Here is a 20,661-nt window from a genome sequence, read left to right on the forward strand (position 1 = left end):
CTCTGCCCCAGTATCAACTATAAATTCTAATACCTCCTCTTGGGGGCCTATGTTTAAAGTTATCAAAGGCTCTAGATGGTACTTGTCCCCCAGAAAATAGAGCCCATAGCCTGCCTATTCCTCTTCTGGGTGTATCTTTTGGAAACTTTTCAGACCCTTTTTTAGGTGAGGGCATTCCCTCTTATAGTGCCCTTCTTCCCCACAATAAAAACAGGCCTTTTTAGATCGCTCCTGGGATTTTGATCATGCTGGGATTCTATTTCTTCCTTTTTCCCTTTCTCTAAAATCTGAATGTTTGGGAGTGGTACTTGGGGGCTTTAGATTCCTCTGGAAGTTATTCTGTCTCATAGTGGCTATCATAATCTTTGCATCCACTTAGGCTTTTTCTCCATCTCTCCATACATAAACACTTTGTGCTTCTTTTAACAAGTCATTTAAGGGTTTATCATGCCAGTCCTCCATTTTTCCAGCTTTTTTCTAATATCTGGCCAGGCATGAGTGACAAAATTAACTCGCAATAGGGCTTGCTTTGCTATGGTTTCACGGTCTATTCCAGAGTATTGTTTCATATTCTTTCGAAGCCTCTCTAAACACTCACTTGGAGTCTCTTCTTTTCCCTGTTGTCCCTCAAAGACCCTTTTAACATTTTGCCCTCGGGATGCTGCTTCTTTTATTCCTCTGATTATCAGATTACGGTAATCATTCATATGTCCCCACCTAGCCTCTTCATTTTGAAGAGCCGGCGCAGCTGGGGCTGGGGTGGGCAGAAAAGCTGGAGCTGGCAGGGAACAAGCGGGAGAGGGGGGGGGAAACATTTTCAGGGCATCACAGCCCTTTACTTTCTTTTCCCTTTCTTGCTCTGTTTTTGGGGTTTCTGATATTTTAAAAACTTTTATCCCCAGGGGTTCCGTGTCTCCTGTCCAGCACACAGCATATTCTCCCTCTTTTGGAATGAATGGTTCTTTGGAATTTACAAATGTGTTTAAGGCCTGACAAATCCAAACTTCAAAGAACCATATCTAGGCCAATAGACATGGTTGGGTCTTATTTCCTTTTTTGTCCATTCTATCATACAATACTGAATCATTTTTTCTTTATCTTTTTCTCTTGTACAAGGATCAGTGTCCCAGTTAGCTAACATTACTCCCAGGGGGCTGTCTTGGGGTATATCTACTGGCACTCTTTTACTCCCTTATTTCCCTGAGCCTGACTTACTGTTTTTTTGTCCCATTATTTTTTTTTAAGATTTTATCTATTCATCCCTGGCCTCTGTTTCCCACCTCCCCAACAACTTGAATACCACCCACTCCCCACAACACAGAAACCCCTTCCTCTCAACAACACAAGACACACTTTGTCTCCTATTGTCCTTTATTAAACTTTTTAAATTTTCCCAGGAGAGTGAACGTGTTTTTCACAATTTGGGGTCCTCGCCCAGGATTAACACCTCGCCTCCAAGACCCCAGGGGACGCAGAGCAGGGGACGCACTCTGAGTTCAATGGCCTGGCTCCCTTCTTCTGGCTTGGATCAGTGGTTGCTCTATGGTCCTTGTCTCCTATTGTCCTTTATTAAACCTTTAAAATTTTCACAGGCAAGTGAACGTGTTTTTCACAAATGGGCACTCGGCTGGGATGTAACACCTTGCTTCCAAGACCACCAGGAGATCCCAAGTGGGGGAAGGCACGCCCTGCCAGGTTTAGGCAGCCTCGCTCTGTCTCTCCTGGCGTGATCTATGGTTGCAGGTAGAACACCCAGTGGACAAAAGGAGACACATAAAATAAAGGAAAAGGGAAAAGTCTCCCTAAACTGTGGCAGCCCCACAAATTCTTGTCCACAAAGACCCGAAGAAGAAAAGAGGATTGGTAAGTATTCTTTCGGGGGGGCAAATACAGGGGATGAATATGTGTGAATGAGACGCGGGCTGGTTATTCCAGACCTGCAAAGTGAGTGGGGGGTTTCCGAGGGCTGCATTTCCAATCTTTTGCGAGAAAGATGGCCAGCGGGGAGACAAAGCGGGGAGCCCCTCACCCAGAGGGAGACTTGGAGGTGCTTCAGGGAAAGTGCCGTGGGAAGGACATGGGCTCTGTTTTCTGGGTGAGGAATGCCATCTGGAGCCTTTGATAACTTGGGAAGCAGGCCTCAAAGAGGAAGTATTGGAATTTGTGGTTGTTTCTGGGGTGGAGAGAACTTGTGTGGTGGAGATTGCAGGGAGATGTGATATGGGTGGTGACACAGTGGAAGTGGCAGAGGCAGAAGGAGAAAGGTTGAAAATCCCTGTCATTGAAGATGGAGTAATTAAGGGTGTGAAAAACAGAATTCACTGCTTAGAGTTTTCAAAGGTTTAATAATAATAATAGTAACAGGATAAAAAAAGGACAATATTTCCAGCGCTGGGTGCTCCTGGCCAACAGCCAAAGAACACATGGGGTATACAGACTATGTTATCTTTATACTGTTACATCAGGCTAAGACACATGCATATTCATGTGTTTCATGCATTATTCAAACATTCTTTCGAACTTTCTGATGTTTTGGGAACTCCTTTATTTGACTTCTTCCCACTCCAGCTTATCTGCATGACATCCTGGGTGCCAGGTCAATATATTTTATTTCTTCTTGTGTCTCCATCCTGCTGTTTCACATCCTCTGATAAGATTTTAGTATGTCCTCCTTAGTTTTAACATGGTATTCTCTAATTGTCCTCCGGTGATCTGGTTAGTGTCATGGTTATCTTATCACTTGGACAGGTTGGTCAGTGGATGGCCTTACACTGTTTATAGTTACACAAAAGCCTTTTTCACATCTTATGTTTTCTAAGGCCTATAACACAGTACATTCATCACACTATTATTTCCATAAGTGAAACATAGATATTATATTCATTACACTACTATTTCTCAGCAATACAGTGCATACTAAAGCTGATAGATTATATTACACTAACATGCAGCTAAAAGGAGTTCTATTTGATGCTATTTTTAAATAGTTATAATCACTAACAACATGCATTGAAACATAAACTTTAAGGGATTTAGAGATTTTAGAGGAGCTAAAATTTTAGTTAGAGATAAGCCTTACTAGAGTTAATTAAAATAAATGAGTAGGCCTTGATGAAGTTAAGAGTTAATAGTTAACTAATAATTGATTGCTTGTCAACACAATGTTTAGTTAGCTGGGTTTACAATGAAGACTATAGAAACTGACAAATAGCTTTTAGGAACATAAGACAATTGTGGGCCTCCTCTGTTTTGAAACCTGTTGGGGAAGATGAAATAGGAAAACCTTATAAATATGATTGCCTGGCAAAAGATTCGGAAAATACAGACATTGAGATGAGAACTAGATTTGAAATAACAAACCTTAACTACTGAATAACTAGAAAACAATAGTATAGCCAGGTTGAAAGCAATCCCCCCTTCTGATTAAACAATGCCCTTTACCTGCAGATAGGTCCAAAGGTCAAATGGAACGCTCTGTCTCACCCCCAATGTATGGTTCATCCCACACCTGTGACCCTGCCCTGAAGTATCAGATATCTGTGACCCCATTGGCCCAAGTCCTGTTCCAGCCCACCTTGAAGCCCCCTGATAAGGTGTGCCCAAGGGACCGGATGCTCTCTTGGACCTTCCCCTGGGACCCTCACCTGGAACCCTAGCTCCCTCTCCCTCTCTCTCCCTCTCCCTCTCTCCCTGGGCCTGCCACAAGTTTTGCCTGGCAACTCAAAGCAGGGCCTTTCCCCCCTTTTAATAAATCACATCTTCTAAGACCTGACTTCAGAGATCTCTCATCCATCCAAACCGTCCTGGAGTCCCGCGCTCTCTACAGAAACCAATTGAAAACAGGGAATGGGAGTTTGACCAAGGTTCATTTGTCATATTTGCATTGAAAAGGTAGAAAGGTCAGAATGAGGAAGACTTCATTTGCTTCCTCATTTTGGGACCCCTCCCCATGAAAGGGAGCACCGACCCATTTGAAGGAACAAACTATGCATGCTTAATAGCTTTTGAAATGATTAGCATATGAAGCGAGGAATGGGATGCACCAAAATTATGAATATGTATTTGTATTTTGGGTATTCAATACTTGTATGGATAAAAGGACTCTGTAATCACCTGAGAGGTGCAGTGTGTACTTGGGAGCTATCCCGCACGCTGCCCGGCGTCGCAATAAACATACACTTTCTAACTTTAAACTGTTAGAGAGTTTTTGTCCATCACAGTTGGATATCGGTACTAGATCAATATCCATATTTCTTTAATAAATCATTCTGGTGACTGCAGCAAGACAGCTGCTCTCTCTGGCTGTGGGGCCAGTGGGGTCAGGGATGCCTCTGGGCATCCACCCAGAAATTTCTGGGAAGGGGGATCCTGCAATCCTGCTGACTACCTGGGGAAAGACCAGAACCTGCTGGAACTACAGACAAAAGGCATGTTTATATTTGGGGAAAGGTACCTTATTATATGAGCAGTTAATAGGACACGAGAGACGTCTCGTATCAGTGGTCTGGTAACCCGTGTCCCATAGTGGGGACCCAGGGGTTTGGTGGTCCGTCTCATAGTGGAGACGGCGGCACCAGGGGTTGGTGGTCCGTGTCTTGTAGTGGAGACAGCGGCACCAGAGGTTTAGTAGTCTGTGTCTTGTAGTGGAGACGGCAGCTGTTGTGTTGTGAATTTAGATTGGAGCAGGGGTAACTCTGGTTTCAGCATGTAATTTAAAGGTGCACCTTAGTGATCCATAATTTAGGTGGCTAGTCTGAATTTTTGGGACGTGAAGGGTCCCGCTGTGGGTTGCAGACAATTTTGGTTGGGGCCCCAAGCACTGTGTGTGTGTATTGTAACCAGATCAGTGTTTGTGATTTTGTGTGTTTAGGTAGTGGAAAACTATTTGCGTATCGTATTTGTTGTGGTTTGCAAGGGTTCGTGTTGTGAGCATTATAATTTGTGTGATTTGGTGTGTGTTTTTAACCTTTGTAAGTGTTTTTAAAGAGTTTTGTGAGCTTAATGTTGTAAAAGGTTTGTGAAATCTCTGCCTGCTTTGCAGAGGGACACTGACACTTTGTTTGGGGAGAGCGGACCGATTTAAAGTTTTTGCATTGTGCTTAGATTGTGTGTTAGAGGGGAATTAAGCTGTGTGTGAGCTTAGACAGCATGCATTTTTGACTGTGAAATTTTATTTGATAGGTTGTTGGGTGAAAAAGGCTTTGTGAGTTAAATTTGTTTATTTTATAGTTAGAGAGTGAAGTGAAAAGCCCAAACTATTCCTGATATAGACCTGGCGATTGGGGAGTCATTTGTTTCCCGGGTAACCAGAGGGGAGTCCAGGCTCTGTAGCCTCGGGATACATTTTTCAACTAACTCCCTGGAAAATCTCAAGTTTGGCGAGTGTCTGTTGTGGAGGGATTTGTGCTGTGCTCCGGCTGGAGTTTGTGTGATTTTTAGCAAGATCCTGTTAAAACTTTTGTTGAATGTGTTTGGGGTCACGAAAAAACCCCTCGCTGTTTCTTTGATTTAATGGGTGATTAATAACCTGCAATTTGGAGTGTTTAACTACATTGTGTGTTTTTTAATTTAATGAGAGTTGTTTTTTTCCCTTTTTCCCTTTGTATAACAAGTTTTTTCTCAACAGCTGCTGCTCTGACCCCTGTTTTAGAAGGACTGCTAACCTTTTTTGAGAAAAGAAGAAAATTAATTAGCAAGTTGCTTTATCCCTTTTGTTTGCTAGCACAGCTATATGACTAGGACCAGGAGGCACAGGAGCCGAGAGCCTGGTTCAGAGGTATTCCCTTGCCCAAAGAAAGATTACTGCTGTAATCCGTGGATTGTGTTTCGGTGTGCAGTCTGTCAGGACTCGTGGGTCCGAAAAGGGTATATGTGGCTAATACCTAAGACTGGGGTTTGTGCTCTCTGTCGTACAAAGGAACAAGAGGCTACACAGAAAGTTATGTGAATTTTGTTGGCAACTGGTCAAGAGGTCCCCAGTAGCAGTAAAATATTTGAGTTGTTAAAAAACGGGGTTTCAGGTACCTTGAAGAAACCGGTGGAAATTCTTAGAGTGTGGCCAGTATATTTTTGTACCAGAGGAATACCAGATGAAGCTTAAGAACTGGGATAAGATCAAAAGGCACTTGGAAAAGGAAAATCCTAAACATGGGGGCAAATGAGAGCAAAGAGATTCCCAGAGGAAGCCCTTTAGGGTGTGTCTTAACACACTAGAAAGAGCTGGTGGGCTATGGTGGTAGTGAAACTAAAAGGGAACTTGTCAAATTTTCTACGCAGTGGTGGCCACTTTATAGACTTGATAGGGGAGTGAAATGGCCAGCAAATGGTACACTAGACTATGAGACTCTATTACAGTTAATGCTTTTCCTTAGGCGTGAACAGAAGTGGCAAGAGGTGACTTATGCTGATATGTTTTTCAGTCTTCGAAATCACCCTGAGTGGCAAAGGGATTGTGGGATTAGGCCACCATCTGGTCCACTGGTACTGGCTCTTGAAAAAGATAATAAAGCTAACAGGGAAAAGCTCAGTCAGTGTTGTAGCACATGTTCGATAAATCAAAGATGCTCGCACCCAAGTAAAGTGTATCCAACAGAGATTTTAGAACAAGAGACAGTAGAGGCACTTTTACCACCCCCTAGAAACCAGGAAGGAGGGAGGGTAGAGGAGAGGGTAGAGGAGAGGGTAAGAAAACAAGTAAAATCAGAACCCTCATCAAATTCAGCCTCCCCTAACTTATCTTCTGGTTCATCTGCCCTGGGGAAAACAGCAATTGAGGTAGGGGTTTCCCCACCAACTCCTAAATCAAGGGAACCCTCGAGGCTTTATCCACCGTTGCCTAGTAGTGATAGTGAATGGGATGAATCTGGACCAAGCCCCAAGCCTTCCCCACAAGGTCCAATGGCGTCAAGGACCAGAAGGCAAACCAGAATGAACCCACCCCCACAAACAACTAGAAAGCAAACTAAAAGAGTCATACAAACACCCTTAAGGCAGGCTATAATGATGAGGAACCAAGGATAATTAAGGTCCCCTTTTTCTCAATGGATTTGGAGGCTTGGGAAAAGACTGCTAAGGGTTATAGGAATGACCCGATAAGGGTTTCCAAAAGTTTTAAGTTTATGGTTAAGCAGCATTTACCTGATTGGGCAGACATGCAATTACTACTTGATGCCTTAACAGAAACAGAGAAGCAGTTGGTTTTGAAGGTAGCCAAGGATTTAGCTGAAGATGCTTGCATATCAGCACAAGAGGATATTAAAGAGGTATTTCCTCTTCAGGATCCAATGTGGGATCCCAATGAACCTGATGAATTAGCACAGCTTAAGAGATATCAAGACTTTATAGTGAAAGGACTAGAACGAGCAATTCCTGAAACCATAAATTGGTCAGCCTTATATGCTGTTAAACAAAGTCCCTCTCGAACACCTTCTGAATTTTTAGATCACCTGCAGGACGCGATGCAGCCATACACCACCCTGGACCCTGGATCGGATGAAGGAATATAACAACTAATAAATTTATTTTTAGGACAATCCACAGGGGATATCAGGTGGAAACTTCAGAAGATCTGGGGCTCAAATAGCCAAGACTTGGAGACTCTATTGGATTAAGCATGGAGAGTCTTTAGTAATCAGGAGGAAGGATATAAACAAGGGATGAGGAAATTAGTAGCAGTAGTAAGGGAGGAAGGAAAGGAGAAACATGAGCAAGACCTGCCAAGATAAGGACCACCCTGACTGGGAAAAGATCAATGTGCATTTTGCAAGAAATTTGGACACTGGAAAAATCAGTGCCCAGAACGAAGAAGAGGTGATGAACAGAGAAAACGCAATCGGGGGGGAGAAAGGGTGGTTGCTCATGGGAAGGAGGACTGAGAAGGACCGGAGGGACCTACCCTAGGGGACCCTCTGGTTATAGTTAAACTGGGGAATAAAGAAAAGAAAGTGGAATTTTTAGTGGACACAGGGGCAACATTTTCGGTGTTGAATAAGGCCCTAATACCTCTAACAAATTATTATGTTATGGTAAAGGGGGCTACTGGTCAATCTGAAAAAGCATGTTTTTGCAAACCATTAAAGTATAAATTGGGAAAGCAATGGGGAATTCACCGATTTTTATATATGCCTAACGATTCATCTGCACTTTTGGGCAGGGATCTGCTAGAGCAGCTGGATGCAAAAATAATATTTAAAAATGGAGAAATTAGCTTGGAGGTAAAGGACCAAAAATACGTGGAGTTATTAAGCCTAACGGTAATAACCAAGGAAATTGAAACTGTAAGTGAAGAAGAGAAAAACTTCAAGAAAATAATGGATCAAGTATTCCCTGGGGTATGGGCTTCTAAGATACCAGGGAGAGCAAAGAATGCATTACCTATACAAATCAAGCTCAAGGAAGGGGAACGACCAGTGAGGGTTAAACAATACCCCCTGAAGAAAGAAGACAGAGAAGGGATTAGCCCAATTATAGATAACGTTTTGCAAATAGGACTGTTAAAAGAGTATCAATCTGACTTTAATACTCCCATTTTATCAGTAAAGAAGCCTGATGGGTCATACAGGTTAGTACAAGATTTAAGAGCTGTTAACAGAGTAACTGAAGACATGTATCCAGTAGTTGCTAACCGTTATACCTTGTTAACCCGTTTAACACCTGAACTAATCTGGTTTACCGTTTTATATTTGGAGGATGCTTTCTTTTGCCTCCCTCTCCACGAAGCCAGCCAGAAAATTTTTGCATTTGAATGGGAGAACCCCAAAACTGGACGGAGGAACCAGTTCACATGGTATTACCACAGGGATACAAGAACTCCTCCACTATATTTGGGGAGCAGCTTGCCAAGGACTTAGAGTCTTGGGAACCTCCACCGGGAGAAGGGCAGTTGCTCCAGTACGTGGATGACCTCCTGATAGCCACCCAGACCCAGGAAACATGCGTGGACTGGATGGTAAGCCTCCTAAACTTTTTGGGCCTGCAGGGGTATCGAGTATCCCAGAAGAAAGCCCAGATGGTGAGGCAAACAGTCATTTACCTGGGTTATGAAGTGAGTGCTGGACAAAGGACCTTGGGCCAGGATCGCAAAGAGGCAATATGCCAGACCCCGAGACCTCAGACAATGAAAGAACTGAGAACCTTTTTAGGCATGACAGGGTAGTGCAAGCTATGGATTTATAACTGTGGGTTACTTGTTAAGCCTTTATATGCCCTGATCACGGAAGGGAGCAGAAATCTCCAGTAGACAAAAGAAGCAACTCAAGCCTTCGACCAACTAAAGAAAGCCCTCATGTCAGCTCCAGCTTTAGGACTTCCAGACGTGAGTAAATAATTTTTCCTGTTTTCCCATGAAAAGCAAGGGATTGCCTTGGGAATATTAGCACAGAACTTAGGCCCGTATCGGAGAGCAGTGGCTTATCTCTCCAAACAGCTGGATACGGCAGCTAAAGGATGGCCAGGGTGTCTAAGAGCCATTGCAGCAGTGGCAGTGAACATCCAGGAAGTGCGCAATTTCACCCTGGGCCAGAAGATGACTGTGCTAGTATCCCACACAATGTCTGTAGTCCTTGAGGCAAAAGGGGGACATTGGCTCTCTCCACAGAGGTTTCTGAAGTACCAAGCTATACTGGTAGAACAAGATGATGTTGAAATTGTGGTAACTAACATTGTGAATCCAGCTTCCTTCCTCAGCGGGAGTATGGGAGAACCAGTGATCCATGACTGTCTAGAGACCATTGAAGCCACCTACTCCAGCCGCCCGGATCTGAAGGATATCCCACTCGAAGGTGCTGAGACTTGGTTTACTGATGGAAGCAGCTATGTCATCAGTGGAAAAAGGCACGCTGGATATGCGGCTACCACAAGCAGAGAGGTAATAGAGTCTGGACCCTTATCAGCAAACACCTCTGCACAGAAGGCTGGAATAATCGCCTTAACTCGGGCCTTAGAGCTGGCAAAAGGAAAAGAGATTAACATCTACACGGACTCAAGGTATGCATTCGGGGTGGTTCATGCACATGGAGCCATTTGGAGAGAGAGAGGACTATTGAATTCGCAAGGGAAGAATATTAAACATGCACAAGAGATACTGAGACTACTAGATGCAGTACAACTACCTGAGAAGGTAGCCATCATGCACATTAAGGCACACCAAAAAGTGAGCTCTGAATTGGAAGAAGGGAACATGCTGGCGGACAGCGAGGCAAAAGACGCAGCCAAAGGTGAGGTATTTGAGGAGACAGTGGAGGCAACATTGATCCCAGATGGAAAGATTTCTATTGAAGGTAAGCCAGTGTACAATAAAAAGGATAAGAAACTTATTAAGGCAGAAAAAGCAAATTATAATCAAGAAGGATGGGTTGTAACAGAGGAAGGGAGACTTGTAGTGCCTTCCTATTTGTTGTGGTCATTAGTGCAAAAAGAACACGAAAAAACACATTGGGGAGTAGATGCCCTGTACAACCATCTGAAAGGAAAAATTATGGCTAGGAAACTACAGGGCACAGTAATACAAGTAACTTGTCAGTGTAGCCTTTGCCTCCGAACTAATCCTAAAAACATCCCAAAGCCTAAAGTTGGACAAATTGGGAAAGGTTGCGGATCTGGGCAGCAGTGGCAAATCGATTTCACAGAAATACCCAGGAAGGGGGGATATCGTTACCTCCTGGTATTGACTGATACCTTTTCAGGTTGGCCAGAAGCTTTTCCTACTAGGACAGCCAAAGCACTGTTGCAAGAAATAATACCGAGGTTTGGAGTTCCAGCCACCATATCCTCAGATAGAGGGCTGCATTTTATTTCCAAAATTGTGCAACAAATTAGAGACCACCTGGGGATAGACTGGGAGCTACATACCCCATATCATCCTCAATCAAGTGGCCAAGTGGAGAAGATGAATCATTTGATTAAACAACAAATTGGGACAACAGGCAAGCCTACCTTGGCCCCAGGTTCTCCCATTAGCATTATTGCGAATTCGGACAAAACCAAAGACAAAAGAAAAATTGACCCCCTTTGAAATATTATATGGGAGACCATATGCAGTTCAAGAAGGAACCACACTGACACAAGTAGGGGAGGAAACCCTACATAAGTATATGGTAGCCCTGAATAAACAACTGAGGGAAGTTGAAAAATATGTGGCTGGAGCTCAAAACAGAGAATTAGATGGACCAGTACATGATGTACAACCTGGGGATTATGTATATGTTAAGTCTTTTGCAGAAAAAACCCTGGAACCGCAGAGGGAAGGACCATTCCAGGAAGGACCCTTCCTCACTACCTTTACTGCAATCAAGATCAAAGAACAGAAGGCCTGGATCCATCACTCCCGAGTGAAGAAAGCCCCTGAGGGGGTCTGGAAAGTGACACCAGGCGACAACGAACTGAGGCTGAAGCTCACCCAGAACAGCGAATAAATGGACTTATAGAAATCATGGACATAATGGAGAAGGTCATAACTATTATAGCCACTGCCATAGTTCTAACAGGAACCAATACAATACCACGCAGGTACAACATAACTGGAATATGCAAGTGCCAAGGGAGGGCCTATGATCCCCACTCTCATAAGGCCCTAAATGAGATTCTAAAGGTCACAAATGCACGTTTGTGGGAAGGGAGAAATGTTTGGGGATGTAACTATGCATTTGTGCAAGATGGGTTCCATGAGGCTTATCATCCGCCCATGAAACTCATTCGGATTAGCCCTGAATGTTGTGACAAATGTTTGAGTAAATGTCCTGAGTTTAGACTAAAACTAGAGGGATGTGCAATAAGAGAGTATGATCTTGACTTTAATATCACTCAAGTGTGTATTGATTATCATAAAAACAGGACTAGAACTACCCCACCAACACAAAGGAAAGCTGTTACTACCCAAAGACCAATTATCCCAGAAGTAGAAGAGCAGCCTATAACTCCTACGATTACTAGAATTGGGCCATATGCTATCAAGAAAATAGGAATCCAGAGACTGCTGGACAATCCAGAATGGTCTCTAAAGCGAGTATAAATGGGAATACAAGTAAATGCTTCGGACATCCAGCCAGAGTGTGCCCCATTTTTCAGAAATCCTTTCATTCCTTTCATGGACTGGACCACTTGGCTTCAAAAACGAATGCCCTCCAACTTTAGGAGTAAAAGGGATCTCACTGGGCTGCTAGGGACTGGACTGGGAGTGCTAAACACCATAGATTCAGAAGTATTGATGAATAAATTAACCACAGTGGGGAATGAATTGGTTAAATTACAGCAACCCTTACAATCCTCCCTATTAGCACTAGGTGACAACCATTAGAAGTTATCCAAAGTATTACCAGAGTGGGAGAATACTGAAGAGCAAGACCATGAAGTAATAATGCATTAGGCACAGCCAGTGAAAACGTTTCACTAGCTCTTGGGTGTACTCAAGCACAACTATGGATACAATCAGTAGCCGCTGCAGTTATCAGGGAAGGCGGAGAGGGAATATTCCCTGCTGAACTCCGTTAAATTGTTTGGGATAGTGCATCCGATATAGAAAGGGAACTGCAAGCTTGGTGGACTTTGGTCAATTTTACTTATAACCCTATGACTAGTAAAGTAACAGCCTTTGTTTTAACAATACATAATGCATCAGTGAGCTTAATTCACCCAATAGTTCCCCTGGGATTAAACCATGAAGGGACTGTGTTGTATCCTTCTGAAATATAGAACATTGGAGGAAAGTGGCAAACCATCAACCTAGAGCCCTGTTCCATGAGGAAACAACTGGGGTACATATGTGAGGGGACATTAGAAAGTAATAAAGATACATGTCTGGATACGGACCAAAGCATTTGCCACTTTGAAACACATTCAGACAATCAAACAACTTTGCTTGTATATATAGGACAAGGTTGTGTCTGTCTCAGGACAGCATGCCCCACCGTAATGATAGACAATCTAAGCATGAATGAGACTCAGTTTAATTTATGTGTCTGTAACTTTGTCAAAATTGAGGGATGTGCCTTCTATCAGGCACCTGTAGTATCACACCAGTATATAAAAGCCAATTTAGTTACTGTACAAGAAATAGTGCCTGTGCCCATAGGAATGAATTTGACTTTAGTTGCTTAGTTGTTAAAACATCAAGAACTGAGAGAAATTTTGAAAGGGATTAGAGACGCAGGGAAAAAAACTTTAACCACTATACACCATGACACAGAAACCATCAAAGGAGTTTTTAAACGATTTGAGGAACACTTGTCTCATCATTGGTGGGATGTGCTTTTTGGATGGTCACCAACAGCAACCGGCATACTTAATACTTTAATTCATTCTATCATTGGGTTGCTTATTTTAGTTAGCATAAGCTTGATTTTGTCTATTGTGATACTTGTTTGGAATTGGAAGATGATACGATGAATGACGGCCCTATCTTTGCTATGAAAAGCATATGGTTTAGTCTTGAGAGACAGTAGACACATGTCTTGGGTAGATGAAGAGGAATCTACATATTGAGTAAAAGAATTTACTCACTCCAAAGAAGAAGTGAGGAATGAAACATAAACTTTAAGGGATTCAGAGATTTTAGAGGAGCTAAAATTTTAGTTAGAGATAAGCCTTACTAGAGTTAATTAAAATAAATGAGTAGGTCTTGATGAAGTTAAGAGTTAATAGTTAACAAATAATTGATTGCTTGTCAACACAATGTTTAGTTAGCTGGGTTTATAATGAAGACTATAGAAACTGACAAATAGCTTTTAAGAACAAAGGACAGTTGTGGGCCTCCTCTGTTTTGAAACCAATTGAAAACAGGGAATGGGAGTTTTACCAAGGTTCATTTGTCATATTTGCATTGAAAAGGTAGAAAGGTCCGCGGCTGCTCTTTACTTTTGTCTGCCCCGGTCAGCTCCCGAATGACCGGCTTGGGCGTCTCAGCTTTTCGTTGGGGCCGGGGCTCGCCGCAGTCTCCGGGCACTTTTGCTGTCGCGCTCTGGGGTGGGCTGTTGGCCGCGCTTTGCCGTCGGCACGAGGGAAGAAACAAAGAGGCAGGGAATTCCTCCAAATCCATCCGCGTGGCGGCTGGATGCTTTATTGGCTGCGAGAGCTGCGATGGAAAAGCTGCAGCCGCTCCCAGCTTCGCACAGACGCAAATGGCCTCGAGCATGCCGAGGAGTGGGATCAAATAGGGAAGGGACAGGGCGGATGGGGAGCCCTCCCGCCCAATGGGTACAGACATCGTGGTGATGATGTGTACTACAGCGACCAATGGGAACACGGCAGGGGCGGACACGAGACTTTGGGGTGAGTGGGACCGCGAGAACAGGGAGACGGGCACGGAAACCACAGGAGTAGGGAAAAACTCGGGGGATGCACGAGGGTACAGAGAACTGGAAAACTAACAAAGAAAAAACCCATAATGTGAACCCAAACCTGTGATGCAACAATTCCCTGCTTTAAATAATATAAAAAAGACAGTTGTTTCTGTTTGGATTCTTGCGCAGTGGCCTCTTCTCTTAGCTGCTTCTGCTGCTGTGACTGCTTTGTAGATGGAAAGGGCTTGGGGATGGTACTGGAGCGGCTTTTTCCCTGGGTGTTTGGGGATAGGGGAACTGGGACAACAACTTTATTATAAACACAACCTGGAGACATACACGGTCTGAGGTAGATGTGGGAAAAGTGCTTTTTAGGGAGATGTTGTGTCTCTCCCTTTTCTGCGGCGCCTGCGATTGGATGCAACCCCTTGGTTGGTGGGATCATCGGTTGCATCCACTGGTACTGTATCGCTCCGACTCACTGACTGTCCTGGTGTGTAAGGTTTGACATGCCTCCTGGGGATCCACTTGACTCCTGAGGGCGTGGATATGCAGGCATATCCCCGTCCCCAAGTCAAGAGTGGGAATGGACCCTGGATTTCTGGATCCCTCACTAATACTGGAGGCCTCTCCTCTGGCTGGAGCTCCTGATGTTGTTTGAAATGTCTCAGGGCTGGCGGTTCTTGCCTGTCAAAAGAGCAGTTTAGGAAACTGATGGTAAACAAGGCCTTGCAGAGCCTCTCGTGCGGTGACAGCACTCGCACATCTCCCCGCTGCTTCCGGAGGACTTGTTTCAGCGTCTGGTGAGTCCTCTCTATTATGGCCTGGCCGGTGGGGGAGTGTGGAATCCCGGTATTATGCTGGACCCCCCATTCCTGCAGGAAGTTACTGAGCACCCTGGAAGTATATGCTGGACCATTATCAGTTTTTATTGTGGCTGGGACCTCCAAAGTAGCAAAGGCGTGTATGAGGTGTTTTTTCCACGTCTGTGGCTCTTTCTCCTATGTGGGCTGAGGCAAAAACTGCTCCCGAGAAGGTGTCCACGGTTACATGGACATTCTTGAGTTTCCCAAATTCGGGGACTTTGGTGACGTCCATCTGCCATACCTCACAACTGCAGAGACCTCTGGGATTCACACCTGCTCCCAGTGTTGGTAGAGCTGCCTCCTGACAGTTGGGGCATGAGGCTACAATTTCCCTGGCTTGGTCACGCCGCAGATGGAACTGGCGTACGAGACCTGGGGCATTTTGATGGAACTGCTAATGGCTGAGCCTGGCCTGCTCGACTATGTTTGGCTGGCCTCCCAGCTGTACTGGGGCTGCCAAGGCGTCTGCTCTGCGGTTCCCTTCGGCAATAAAGCCTGGGAGATCCGTGTGTGATCTCACATGTACCACATAAAAGGGATGCTCACGGTTAGAAACCAGGTGTACTAATTCTGTGAGCAACCTGAAGATGACTTGATTTGTTACCTCTTTTACAATTGCATGTTCAGCTCTAGACACTGCTCCAGCCACATATGCCGAATCTGTGACTAGATTAAAAGGTTGATCGAATTTTTTAAAAGCCCTCACGACAGCATCTAACTCAGCTACTTGTGGGGAACCTTCCACCACTTTAACGTCTGATTCCCACAACTGAGTCGCTGGGTCTTTCCAAGTCACTACTGACTTGTGGGACTTCCCTGACCCATCTGTGAACACTGTCAGTGCTTTGAGTGGCTTTTTACTTTGTAATTCTTTTGGCAACAATTTGAATTCTGTATTGAACAGATGATGGCCAGGATGCCCAATTTGAATTTGGCCTGAGAAGCTGTCTAGAGCAAACTGCAAATTTTCATTTTGTCTGAGAAGGTGTTCAAAGGTCTCCTTGGTCATTTTCCCCGTGGATGTTTTGATGGGGAGGTGGATACATGTGAAGTCACAACCCGCTAGTACTTGCAGACGAGCCCTGGCCCGTATTATGAGCTGCGCCATCAGCTCTTGTGGCTTGGTCATACTTTTGGACTGTCTGTGGCCAAGGAACACCCACTCTATTATCAAGAGGGGGTCCTGTTGGCCCTTGTCCCACTGGAATATTATACCGTATAGATGGGGTAACTCACCTAAGATGATGAAGCGGAAAGGCAGCCCTGGTTGGCAGCGATGGGCTTGCCTACTCGCGATGGTGGTTTGGACCTTCTCGAGTGCGGCTCTGGCCTCCCGGGTCAGGACTCTTGGGGAACTTAAACCCTCATCCCCCTCCCTTTCTGCTAACAAGTCAAAAAGAGGGGATAGTTCTCTCGTGGTGAGTCCCAGCCATGGCCTGATCCAATTTAGCGATCCGCACAAGCACTGGATGTCATTCAGCGTCTTGGGGTTGTTACTTATCTGAATTTGTTGAGGCCTAATCGTTCGGTTATTAATTTCTAGGCCCAGGTACTTCCAGGGTGGCAGTAACTGTACCTTCTCTTTTTGTAGTTCGAATCCGGCCACCGACAAGGCCATAACAGTGTGCTCCAGAGCTGCTTGTAGGACCTCGCTGTCAGGGGCACAAATCAGCACGTCATCCATGTAATGATAGAAAATACAGGATGTCTACTTGGCACGCATTGGGGACAGAACCCTGGCGACATACCACTGGCATATAGTGGGGGAACATTTTAGCCCCTGAGGTAGTACTGTCCAGTGGTAGCGCTTCATAGGGGCTTCCCTGTTGATGGAGGGTACAGAGAAGGCAAAACGGGGAGCATCATCTGGATGGAGCGGGATTTGAAAGAAGCAATCTTTAATGTCAATTACAGCTAAATTATAATTTTGGGGTAGCATAGATGGAGATGGCATACCTGGTTGGAGAGAGCCCAGATTTTCTATGGCTTCATTAATTTTCCTTAGGTCATGGAGGAGTCGCCACCTGTCCTTCCCTGTTTTTTTAATTACAAACACCGGAGAGTTCCAGGGGCTGTTAGTTTCGACTATATGTCCCTTTGCCAATTCCTCCTCCACTAGTTTTGTGAACGCCTGTAGTTTTTGTTTACTTAGCGGCCACTGCTCCACCCAGACAGGCTTATCTGTGAGCCATGTTAATTTCTGTGTGGGGCGCTCCTCAGTGGCCACACTTAAAAATGTTGGGGGGCCGGAAATTCCAATTTGGCTCCCCACTGGGACATGGCGTCTCTCCCCCATAGTGTAAATTTACAATCGATCACGAATGGAGGTACTGAGGCTAGCAGTCCGTTCGGACCCTTAATTTGGATAATATTTTTTGATTGCTTTGCTGGCTGGGGCCCGCCTAGTCCTAAGACTGGCGTGGCCACGCTTTGCAGCTCCCAGTGTGACGGCCACTTATGTGGTGGGATGACCGTCACGTCTGCCCCTGTGTCCAACATCCCCTGAAGGTATGCAGAATGCCCCTCGCACTTGAGTTTACACCATACGAGGGGTTTTTCCTCTCCCAACTTCCCAGCATAAAAGACTGAGAGTTCCAGGTCATTACACAGAGCACGAGGAATAGGAATTGCCTGTGCAATAACCTGGCCCTTAGGCAGGAAGAGGGGGAGATGGACACAGCGTGCCACGAGATAGAAGAGCCTCGGATTAAGGGTGGAAATTACCGGAGGAACCTCTATCTCCAGTGGGGTGCTTTTTGTGTCTCCGACCACGAGGTACCTGCAGTTCAGAAGGTCCTCCTTCCTCCTGGTTTCACAGCAGCAGATGTGTGATAGAAGCTCTGCATCTGCTATGAAGAAATGCCAGTCCTGGGAACGAAAGTGGACAGAATTGGTGAGTCGGAGCCGATAAGGCTCCCCGATGTCAGTAGTTGAGAGGCAGCCGCTTACAGATGGGACTAGATGGTGTATCGCGGCTCCTCTCGCAGCACCACGACTTGACTCATTTTTATCAGCACGCGAGGCAAGTGCGCGTTCCTTTCCTAGTTTTTTGGGATTGTGGGGTTCCCATCCCTCCTCCCTCCTCCCGCAGCCCCGGGTGGTATAGTCCTTAGAAGTGGGCAGCGATCCTGAAAATGTCCCTCCTGATGGCAGTGGAAGCACCGGCGTGTGGATGGAAGTCGCTTCGGAGCTGAGTTCCTTGGAGGAGCAACAGCAGATGTGACCAGCTTGTCTTTAGGTCTCTTTGGGGCCTCCTCCTCTATCAGGTGTGATTTCAGGGTGCACTCCTCGATGATCTGGTCGAGGGTCGGCACTGGTGAGGCCGGCAGCGACAGGATGATCCTTTTGCACATGGTGTTGGCGTTCATGTGCACCACTTCTAGGACTAGCCCGTCTCGGTGTTCAGGTCTCTCCACCCGTCTCTCGACTGCTGCCCGGACCCGGTCTACGAAATCTACAAAAGGCTCTGCGACACCTTGTTTAATCGCTGTATAGGGAACCATCTGGTCCTTGGTGGGCATGCCCAGGAACGCACGCTCTGCTGCACCCCTGGACATGTCCAGCACGGCCGTTGGAATTCCCCGAGCTTGAAGTTGCCCTTCACTCCATTCTCCTTCACCCACAAGATGGTTCAAAGTGATCGGTTCTTCCGCGAAATCCAGGCTGTAAGGCCCTTCTAGGATTTCGGGAAGCAGGTCTGCTGCCAGTTTCTTCCACCTCTTCTCCCACAGGCTGTATTCTGATGGGAGAAGCAGGCAGCTAAACAGACACTTAAGGTCTGCTGGCACTACGGTTCTAGGCATTAAAGTCGCTTTTAAAATGCCTTTAAAAAAGGGGCTTTTTTGTCCAAAATCACGTGATGTTTTGCAGACCTCTTTTATGGATTCATAGGGAAGGGGTGTCCATGTAGGGTTTTCCCCTCCCCTGGCGTAGGAGGCTGGAGTGCGGAGCGACTGCTCGACTTCATAGATTGGGCCCCGTCGCCTCCCCTCTCCCCTACTCCCCCCTCCCCCCCGGGTATCCGAGGAGCAGGAGGACGTGGGGGCGGGGTACGAGGGACAGGGCGGACAGGGCGGGGAGAATCTTCTCCCTGGGACAGCGGGGCGGAGGTGACAGAGCCCTCCCTGTTGGGGGAGAGTGGGGCTGATGTTGCGGCAGGCAGGACATGGAAGAAGGGAATGCCCACCCGAGGGGGAACAGGGGGAGGGGTGGCAACCCGATGCCTGGAGTCGGCGGTGCCCACACCCACAGGGAAGCAGGAGGGGGTGGGGTCAAAGGTGGGGATACAGGGAACAGAGGAGACAAAGGGATTATGAGAAGAAGAAACCTCTCCACGTGGCCGCCCTCCATCTTGGGAAGACAGAGGCCCTAGCCACGTGGCTGCGGCTTCCTCAGAGGGACAAAGAAAGGGATTCAGGGGAGCAGAGCAGCGCGGGGTAGCGCCAGAACTAGGATTTCTGACTGGGAAAAAGGGATTGGAAAAGGGGTTTAGGGTCAGTTTCTCAGCGGAGTAGCTAATTCCACTAAGGCGGGGGTGCCGGGACGGCTCGGGGGAGCCAGGAGCACGGTCCACGTCTGTGGAGCTGCCCTGCGCCTTAGAGCGGCGTACTCCCCACTGCCTACCCGGGTTAGGGTTAAGACGGGTAGGAGAGGGGGATGGGGAAATGGGTTTAGGGGAAACAACAGTTTTGCCCGATGGCTATTTCCTTTCCTTGGCCACTTCTCGCACGGACCCCGCTTTTACAACCTCCGAGATCAGGAGATGGAGCTTTGGGAAGCAATCTTTCACAGAGGGATCCCTGTCGATTCCCTCTGCTAACCTGGCTCCTACTTGCTCCCAGAACTCTGTTCTGTGAGCATCCTCCGCGGTTACACGTGGAAAGGAAAAGCAGAGCCATCGTACAAACTGCTTGACTGAATTTTTGGGGTAGGGGTGTTTTACTGATATAATCCCCTTAATTCGGGTATAGAATTCCCTTTGTTGGGTAGATAGCGTGGTCCCCATGCTATTTCTACCCACAGCCTCACCCCTGGTGCAGAAAAAGGCGAAAGAAAAAAGGCAAGAAACGCGAAAGACCCCGGCGGCCCGCTGCATGCGCTGCGCGCTGCGTGATCCGTACCCCCGGAAACGCGGCAGAGCCCACCCACGTGAAGTATCAGCCGGGTACCCCCCGCGGCTAATCACTCACCAAACCGGAATCTTCGCAAATAAAAGCTGCTACCAGGGTCTTCTTTCCCAGGAAGCGTCCGTTCTTCGCCTTTCCGTAGCCGTGAATGATTTCGCTTCCAGTCCCACGCGGAAAAACACAGCGTGTTTTCCTGTGGGTGGTGGAGATGTCACTGACTGACTTCGGGGGGGCACTTGCTCCCGTTTTCAGTCCGGCACGGAGCACTTTTCCGTTGTGGACCGCGACCCTGCGGTGGCGGCGGCGGTTTTCCGCGCGGATCGTGCTCGCTCGTCACGTCAGCGGCGCTCGCTGGTCGGCGGCGTGGCTTCGCAGCGGCGGCGCTCTCTCTGCGCG

The sequence above is a fragment of the Anomalospiza imberbis genome, chromosome W (assembly GCF_031753505.1).
Source record: "Anomalospiza imberbis isolate Cuckoo-Finch-1a 21T00152 chromosome W, ASM3175350v1, whole genome shotgun sequence".
In the NCBI taxonomy this organism is placed as follows: Eukaryota; Metazoa; Chordata; class Aves; order Passeriformes; family Viduidae; genus Anomalospiza; species Anomalospiza imberbis.